General features: G+C 44.1%; 1 long non-coding RNA gene across 1 annotated transcript; it reads right to left on the bottom strand.

The window, feature by feature from the left end:
* Window positions 1-755: 755 nt before the first annotated feature.
* Window positions 756-8,718, bottom strand: LOC138146373 (uncharacterized). Its single transcript, XR_011164465.1, has 2 exons — window positions 8,532-8,718; window positions 756-1,546 (listed from the first exon to the last, which is right to left on the bottom strand). It is a non-coding gene; the product is annotated as an uncharacterized lncRNA (long non-coding RNA).
* Window positions 8,719-9,148: the final 430 nt, after the last annotated feature.

Here is a 9,148-nt window from a genome sequence, read left to right as displayed (position 1 = left end):
GTCTGAGAGCATCCTTTCATATAAAGCAATTCAACCTTTGTGGAGAGACATATCTCCCCTTCTCCATGGTCCTGAATTTGAAAAGGATGTTGTCGCTAACACTGATCAAAGGCACAGGAGCTGCTTAGTAACCTATGACGGGAGTAACTTTGAACCTTCCCCAACCTGGTATGGGCAATATTCCTGGACCATCCCAGTTGACCCACATCCTAAAGGACCCTGGAGTTCCAGAAGTATTTGAATGATCATCTTTAGAGATTTTCCAGAAGAAGTTAGAGCTTTTCCTGACTGGATCAAGTTAAGTGCCCATGTAGAATCAAGCAAAAAAAAAAAAATGAGTTTGTGTTTGACATTCTCCTTGTTGAGTCTGTGTGGGGCACTGGTGAACTCACAGGAACTGCAAAGCTAAAAATCTCCAGGGAAGCCAACAGCTAACTAATGGGCCTTATTTAGAACTGAATCTTGAACTTTTCCAAATCAATGAAGAGTCACTGAGGACTAGGTTGTTTTAGGGGGACCCAAGTTGGCCAGGATTCTCCAGTCTGCCTGTGAAAATGTAGAATCATAGAAATTCAAAGCTGTAGAACTGTAAGGCCCTCAGAGATCATGGAATCTAACCAATTGATTTTATTTTTAAACTTGTATTAAAACCTTTTTTTTAGAATATCACCTACATTTTGCAATATGCCCTTCCCCCTTCCATAAAGACATCCCTTATATTATAACAAAAAATAAAAAAGTGGAAGAAAATAATAACAGTTCAACAAAACACTCATCAAGAATTTATTAAGCACCTACTGTGTACCAGGCATTGTGCTAAACACTGAGGATACCAAAAAAGCATATATTTTCTCCTGCCATCATGGGGCTTACATTGTTCTGAGAGCAGAGTGAGAACAACACTCATACGACTGTTTGTAAACAAAATATACAGGGTAGATGGAAGGCAATCCCAGAGGGAAGGCACTAGCATGAAGGGAGACCAGGAAAGGCCTCTTACAGAAGGTAGGATTTGAGCTGAGTCTTGGAAGAAGGCAGGGAAGTCAGGAAAGAGCATTCCAGAGGGGAACGAAGCAGAATTGGGAGCTGGAGTGCAGTAAAGTCAGTGTTTCTGGATTCCTGATGAAAGCAGAGATAGGGAAATAAAGTGTAAACAGGGTCAATCATGTCTGACTTTATATGCATCATTGCATACCCATAGTCCCTCTGCAAAGAAGTGGTGGAGATACCTTCTTGTATCATTTCTTTGGGGGTCAATAGTGCTCATTATAGTTTAATATCATGTAGTTTCTATTATTTTAACCCCTCCTCCCATTTTAGAGGTGAGGAAACTGAGACCATGAAAAAGGAAAGTGACTTCTGTAAGGGCATACAGCTAACAAATGGTGGAGCAGAGATTCAAACTCAGATCTTCCCATCCTCTTTTGACTATACTGTGATGCCTCTCAGAATCTTCATGCCCAGCAGGGAATGCTCCAATCTCAGGTCTGAAGCACAATTCTCCAATTCCAAGTCCAGATTTTGTCTCCCTGGGTATTTCTGTCTCCTAGATGTCAAGGACAAGATGAAATATCATTCACTTTCATATTATAACTAGAGAGAAATGGTTCTGGACTTTGGGAAGGGACGAATCATAGAATCAATAAGAGTTTCATGCAGCACTAGAAAGCCTATGAATCAGAGGCCTAAATAAGCCCTAGGGTCCCTTAGATATAAATACTCTGTCCTATGACAGTCCTTTCTAATGCTGACACAGTGTCTTCTCCAATAATATTCATTCAACAACCACTCTTTAAGTACCTCTTATGTATAAATCCTGGGCTAGAAAGTAGAATATGCTAAGATTAGTATGGATTAAGCCTTGTTCTCAAGGAGCTTACAATTACTTCTTTCAACCTCTAATTTCACATCTCCAGCTGCCAATTGGACATCTTGGATTGGATATCCAAGAAAGAATAAATTATCTTTCCCCAAAAATCCACTCCACTTTTAAACGACCCTCTTCCATCACCACCACCCTTCCAGGCATCCAGGGGAGAATGTAGATGATTCTGTGACTTATTTATCCAGTCCTAATCTCTCTCTTGACCTCTAGTCTCACATCACCAACATCTTATTAGATATCTTGGGCTGGATATGCCTTAGATATCTTAAAGTCATTATATTTAAAACTGAATTAATTATATTTAGCCCAAACCTCTTCCTAACTTTCTTATTACTGACCATCCCCACGGTCACCCTGGTCTGAAACCTTGGCATTGTCCTAGACTCCTCAGTCTCACTCACCTTCCACATCAAATCTGTTATCAATTATCATTGCCATCTTTGTAATGTCTTTTGTATATTCCTTGTCCCTCGTCAGTCACTGCCATCCCCCTGGTACAATCCCTCATCACCTCATGATGGGATCATTGCAATAGCCTTCCACTTGTCTCCTTGCCTCTACTCTCTCCATACTAATAGATCTTCCACTTAGTGGCCAATATGTTTCTTCTAAAATCCTGGGGTCTGGCCATGTCTTTCCCTTCTCAATAAATTACAATGGCTTCCTACTACCTCCAGGATTATGTATAAAATCCTATGTTTAGCTTTGAAAACCCTTCCCAAATTGGCCCCTTCCTACCAGTCTTCTTACACTTGACCCCTCTCCACATGCTATATGACCAACCTTCTCTATCAACTTCCTTTCAGTTCCTCACACAAGACACGCAATGTCTCCCAAACCTGAAATGCTCTTCCTCCTCACTTCCACCTCCTGGCTTGCCTAGATTCCTTCAAGACTTGGGTTAAATTTCATCTTCTGCAAGATGCCTTTCCCAGTTCCTTTAAGCTGGGGCCCTCTCTCTCTGAGATTATCCTGTAGAAATCTTGTTTATTAATAGTGATTTGTGAATAGAGCACAGGCCCTGGAGTCAGGAGGACCTGAGTTCAAATCCAACCTCAGACACTTGACATTTAACTAGCTGTGTGACCTTGGGTAAGTCACTTAACCCCAAGTGCCTTGCCTTTCCCCCTCCAATAAATGAATGAATGAACAAATAAATAAATAGATGAATAGATGAATGAACAAATAAATGAATAAATAAATAAGAAGATAGATGGGTAGATAGATAGATAGATAGATAGATAGATAGATAGATAGATAGATAGATAGATAGATAGATAGATAGATAGATAGTGGTTTGCATGTTGGCTCCCCCAGGAGAATGTGACCTCCATGAGGGTAGGGACTATTTTTGCCTTACTCCTCATTCCCAGTGCTTAGCACCGTGCCTGGCATATAGTAAGTGTTTGATAAATTCTTGTCAACTTCACCTGACAATTTAATGGAGAGGGGATGAGGGGAAAGGGACATGTACACACACAGCTATGACACAAGAGAGAATGTGATAAGTGCAAAGGAGAAACCCTGGGGGGTGGGGTGGGGGAGTTATTTGAGTTGTGAGAAATCACTTTCATCTTGGGGAGGGTGAGACAGGGGAAGACTTTATGGAATAGAAAAAAAAAACATTCTATGTTCTAAAGCTCCTCTCAGCTCTGACAGTCTGTGTTCTGAGGTCCCTTCCAACCCTGCCATTCTATGTTCTAAGGTCCCTTCTGGCTCTGATGGTGTGAGTTCTAAGAGCTGCTCAGCTGACGATGTGTATTCTTTGTTCTCTCATAGTGTGTTCTAAGGTCCCTCCCAGCTCTGACACTCTGTGGTCTCTGTTCTAAATCCTTCCAGCTCTGATGTCTTCTGATTTCTGTGATCCTGTGAGGTTGTTGCTGAGGGTTTTTTTTATCTCTTTTCTATGAATTCTCTTATTCCTTAAAGGGGGCAGGGGGACCCTTGGAAAAAAAATCTTCCTTCTTTCAATAGCATCAGAGGAGGAAGACTTTCAGCCAATGAAGCACAGAGACTGTAAAGAAAGAGCCGCCTTCAGCCAATCCTAAACCAAACATCTCCCATGACCTTTGGTGTCAGCAGCAGGGGGACTCCCGCATTTATGTGCAAATGTTACCTGGGTGGCAGGGCAGGCCCCCCGCAGCCTTGTTGGGGATTAGAGGATTATCTCCATTTCCCTCAGTCTAGGAATTAAACCCAGCTGCCCCTGCCCCTTTGTCCCAGAGCCTCTGCAGGGCTCTGGGATCCCTCCCTCTCCCCTCCTCCCTTTGGCTCTCCCAGACAAAAGCCAAGAGGGGCACCCCCTCACCAAGACTGATCAATATCTGGGGCCTGTGGGGGCCACCACACCACTGATGGCTAATCGATCAGTTCTTCCTGCTGCCTCATGCACATCTGGCAGCTGGACTTTCACAAAAGGACCAAGGAGCCAAGAGAGAATTTAGCCCCAGACCTGATGTCAATTATCAGTTTTATAGTCTGACCTGGTTGAGTTCTGACCCCCATTAAGGACGGATTTCCAGCCCAGGCTGAAGGTAGCCCACTGGCTTCATAGACAGACTCCTACAGAGCAGGGTTGGGGTGGCCACGTCTGTTTACCCTTTCCTTCCAACTGAAAGCTGGCTACAGTTACAGGCACATACTAGCAGGGAAATGGTCATTTCTCAGGCCAGACTGCAGTAGGGCACTTGTGCTGGTGTACTGTGCAAAGAGTGTTGGACTGGAGACATAGGTTCAAATCCTGCCTTTGTCATTTAAGAGCAGTGTAACCTTGAGCAAACTTTGCTCCCTCTGGACATCTGTCAAATAGAGATGACAGCAACTCATATTTCTATAGGATTGTAGTGTCAAAGCTGGAAAAGACATTAGAGCCTAATTAGAGTCTAATCTCCTCATTCTACAGATGAGGAAACTAAGGCCCAGAGAGGGGAATTACCAAAGGTACACAATTAGTCAGTGCTATGCCTGAGATCTTTATACAAAGGTCTTTCCTCACAATAACCCTGAGAGGTGGGCAGTGGGAATACAATTAACCCCATTCTCCAGATGAGCAAACTGAAACTTAGAGATAAGTCTGGCATTAGCACTAGACACAAGTCCAGTGATCATTTCACTATAGAATACTCACGGGGTGCTTGTGAAGGTCAGATGAAAGAATCAATGTAAAATGTTCTGTTTGAGATGGGGAAAAGTTGTGCATAGAGTGCTGGACTCAGAGTGAGGAAGGCCTGGGTTCAAATGCTGCCTAGTTTTGTGACTCTGGGCAAATCACTTGACCTCTTTGGGCTTCAGTTTCCTCATCTGCAAAATGGGAATAAAAATAGTACCTGTTTCACGGGGTTTTGGGAAGGCTGAAATGAGACATGTGTGTGAACCTTAAAGTGATATATTAAATATGATTATTAGTCCCAAAGTTCTATATAAATGTGAGTGATTATTTTTTAGTCATTTGTGTTTTCAGGTATCCCTGAAATTATTTTTGCAGTTCCCTTTATGCACAGATCCTTCAAATGACCTTTTTCTTTCTCTTTTCTGCCTCTCTAGGTGTAGAGAGTGGATGGAACGCTTGTGAATAGAGCACTGAATCTGGAGTCAGGAAGACCTGAGTTCAAATTCCGCTTCATACCCTCAGGAGCTGTGTGACCCTAGGAAAGTCATTCAGCCTCTGTCTCCCTCAGTCTCTTCATCTGTAAAATGGGCATAACAACAACACCTCAGTCCCAGGGTTGTTGTGAGGATCAGATGAGATAAAGATCTGAAAATCGCCTTGTAGACCTTCACACTCTAGAAATGAGAGGCCCTGCTGATTCTAGTCCTGGAGGGCTGCTCCTGGCTCTTCTTCATTCTTTTACTCAAAGGGGGTAAGCCCTCCGACATCCTGACCCATTTTCTACCTGTGGATTAAAATGTTAAAGGCCCAAAGTAAGAGGGAGCACTGTGGATAAAGTGGGGGCTGTCTGCTTTCTCACAGCATCCGGTATGGTATAGACAATAGATCATTGTGTTGGACCAGGGCATCAGGGAGATGATGACATGACTGGTAACTGACTTGGATTAGAGTGAGGGGGGGCTGGGCAAGGGCACCAGCCTCACTTTCTCCTCCAGAGTCCTCTGGGTCCAGTGGCCAGATATTCATCAGGATGGCTGGAGATGGCTCAGTATGCAATGGGAGACCCTGATCCTAAAAGGCTAAGGCCTTTGCAGGTTCTCACTTTGAGTGAGGCAATGCCCATTCAGTGAATAGGCCTCTTTACAAAGGGAGTCAAGGGATGAGCCCTTTAATTAAAAAAAAAAAAACTGAGAGAGGAAGACCCTGTCTTTCTTCCTTTTCTTTCCTTTCCTTTCCTTTCCTTTCCTTTCCTTTCCTTTCCTTTCCTTTCCTTTCCTTTCCTCTCTCTCACTCTCTCTCTCTCTTCCTTCCTTCCTTCTTTCCTTTCTTTCTTCCTCCCTCCCATCCTTCCTTTATCTCTTTTTCTTTCTTTCTTCCTTTCTTTCTTCCTTTCTCTCTTTCTTTCTCTCTCTTCTTTCTTCCTTCCTTCCTTCCTTCCTTTCTTTCTTTCTTCCTTCCTTCCTTCCTTCCTTCCTTTCTTTCTTTCTTTCTTCCTTTCTTCCTTTCTTTCTTTCTTTCTTTCTTCCTTCCTTTCTTCCTTTCTCTTTCTTTCTTTCTTCCTTCCTTCCTTCCTCCTTCCTTCCTTTCTTTCTTTCTTTCTTTCTTTCTTTCTTTCTTTCTTTCTTTCTTTCTTTCTTTCTTTCTTTCTTTCTTCCTTCCTTCTTTCCTTCCTTCCTTCCTTCCTTCCTTCCTTCCTTCCTTTCTTTCTTTCTTTCTTTCTTTCTTTCTTTCTTTCTTTCTTTCTTTCTTTCTTTCTTTCTTTCTTTCTTTCTTTCTTTCTTTCTTTCTTTCTTTCTTTCTTTCTTTTGTTCTCTCAAAGACCAAACCTTAAACATATTTCACTCTAGAGCTCATAAATTGGACCACAATTTAATGGCTATGTTTTGGGCCCTCCTGGCTCAGAGTGAATGCCAATAGTAGATAGAAAGCTGACTTTGGAGCACAGGAGACCCAAGTTCAAGTCTCACCTAAGACACAAACTTCTCAGAGCTATAGCTAAATCTAATTCTCTAAGTTGTAGAGAAGGTAGTGACCTCATCACAAGTAGCATTTACATAGTACCTACTACATGCCAGGGGTTGTGCTAAGTGATTTATAAGGATCTCATTTGATCCTCACAAGGAAGGTATTATTATTATCCCCCATTTTACAGTTGAGGAAGCTGAGACAAGCAGGTTAAATGACTTGTCCGAGGTCTCACAGCTAGTAAGTGTCTGAAGCAAGATCTGAACTCAGGTCTTCCTGACTCGGAGCTCCCTCTGCCTTGCCATTTAGGTGCTTCATGCCTTATATTGGAAGCAGGAATCTTCTCATCCAGGAGTTCCTTATATCAATTAGCTTATATTGATCAAGCACTTTTCACATGATTATCACAACAACCCTGGGAAGTATTATTATTACCCCCATTTTAGAGATGAGAAAAGGCAGACAGAAATGACTTGCCTAGGGTCACACATCTAATAGTCTGAGGCAGGATTTGAACTTAGTTCTTCCTGACTCCAAGTCTAACACTGTCCACATCTCCAGTTGCTATCCCCATCCCAGAAAGTATGGCAGCAGAGTTAGCAGCAGCAATAGAAGCCAACCAGGCTCGACTTTCCTCCCTTCCTCCCATTTGAGAGGCAGCATAGGTATGAAGGTCAGAGTCCTTGGAGCCAAAGGTAACCTAGTCAAACCCCAGGCCGTGTACTCTGAGGACCTGACTTGGAGGCTTAGTTTTGCCACTTGCTGTGAGACCTTGAGCAAGGCCTTGTGCCTCAGTAGAGTGGATTAGGTGATGCCTACAGTTCCATAAGGCTTTACATACTATAACCAGATGATCTCTGAGGTACTTCTAACAAAAAATATCCCATGATGATTTGACTATAATCCTGCCTTTACCAATTCCTATCTTGATGACCCTGGGCAAATCATCTTGGTTCCCAGCTTCGTGTCCTCATCTGTAGACTCAATTTTCCTTGGGGAAAATAATCCTTGCTTTATGGGGAATGGGATATTATCCTATGAGTTACAGAATGAGAAAACACTCCATAACCCTCCCAGATTTTACTCAGAGAAGCCTAACCGCTCTGACAGTTAAGGCCCATCTCTGCATTGCTGTCCCTGCGCTGATCCCACAAGATCCATCTCCTCCCTGCCTGATTCATTCTCTGAAGTAACTGGTACCCCAGGGGCACCTGTCAGGTCTGAAACTCAGAGGGGATGTATTAGCAAAAGCCCAGGTTCTAGAAGCATCCATTGGTCTCTGCTTTCTAGGGGAACTAAGTGCTGACGGTCCTTCTCCCTGTGCCCTCCTCTTCTCTCCTTTTTCCTCCTCTCCCCTCAGTGGGAATCAATAACCATTTGAATCTCTTTCATCTGAGGGGGGGAGAGCAACTCAGACAAACACAGATACCCCCCAAAGGCATTGATCGTTTGCAGCTGCTGCCCAACAGCCCAACCCCCCCACTTGCCATCTGCCCTTCCAGGACCCCCCTCCTTCACCCAGCCCAACACACACAACCCTCCCCTCTACCCCCAGCTAGGATCTGTGCTCACCACAGGCAATGCAGGGACCTTCTAAACTGGGAGATCAGAAAATCCAGTTCTTGAAAAGAACAGGGGCCAATCTGGTGACAGAATAAATCTCCCTTCCCACCCCCCACAGGGGAGGTGAGGCTGGGGCCCTCCCTAATGACTGTCTCTCCCTCCCCAGGGATGCATCTCTGAAGAAGGGGCCCGGCTGGCCACTGGGCACAGGGAAACACCCTAGTCAGTAACCCCTCACCCCCCCCACCACTGCCACCCCCCACCTCCATGAAGTCATTGTGAGAGCTGCCTGTGGAGGAAAGACAAAGAAGATATTTTATCACTTCCAAGGGCGAGGGTGTGAATAATTCATAAAATAATTTCTGAATCAGTGTGTGTGCGCACACATGTTTGGGGGGGACCGGATCGTGGGAGAAAGGACAATGAGCCTCTCTTTCTTTCCTCTTACATATTCAAGGAGTCACCAGAGTACACATCTCCGTGGCCAGGCCTAGCCAATGGCTTTGGGGCATTCACGTTTATATCCTGCACCTTCCTGTGGGGTGGCCTTTGGAGACCCCAGCCTTACAGGCTGATTCTTCCCAGCAGACCCTCCCCAGGGAAAGGGATCAGCAGGACCTGACCAC

Source organism: Petaurus breviceps, unplaced genomic scaffold (assembly GCF_028583685.1).
Source record: "Petaurus breviceps papuanus isolate PSGF00001 unplaced genomic scaffold, PetGlider_PUasm1.0 90760, whole genome shotgun sequence".
Taxonomy (NCBI): Eukaryota; Metazoa; Chordata; class Mammalia; order Diprotodontia; family Petauridae; genus Petaurus; species Petaurus breviceps.
The sequence above is the reverse complement of the archived record's forward strand: the minus strand, read 5'-3'. Positions and strand labels throughout refer to the sequence as shown.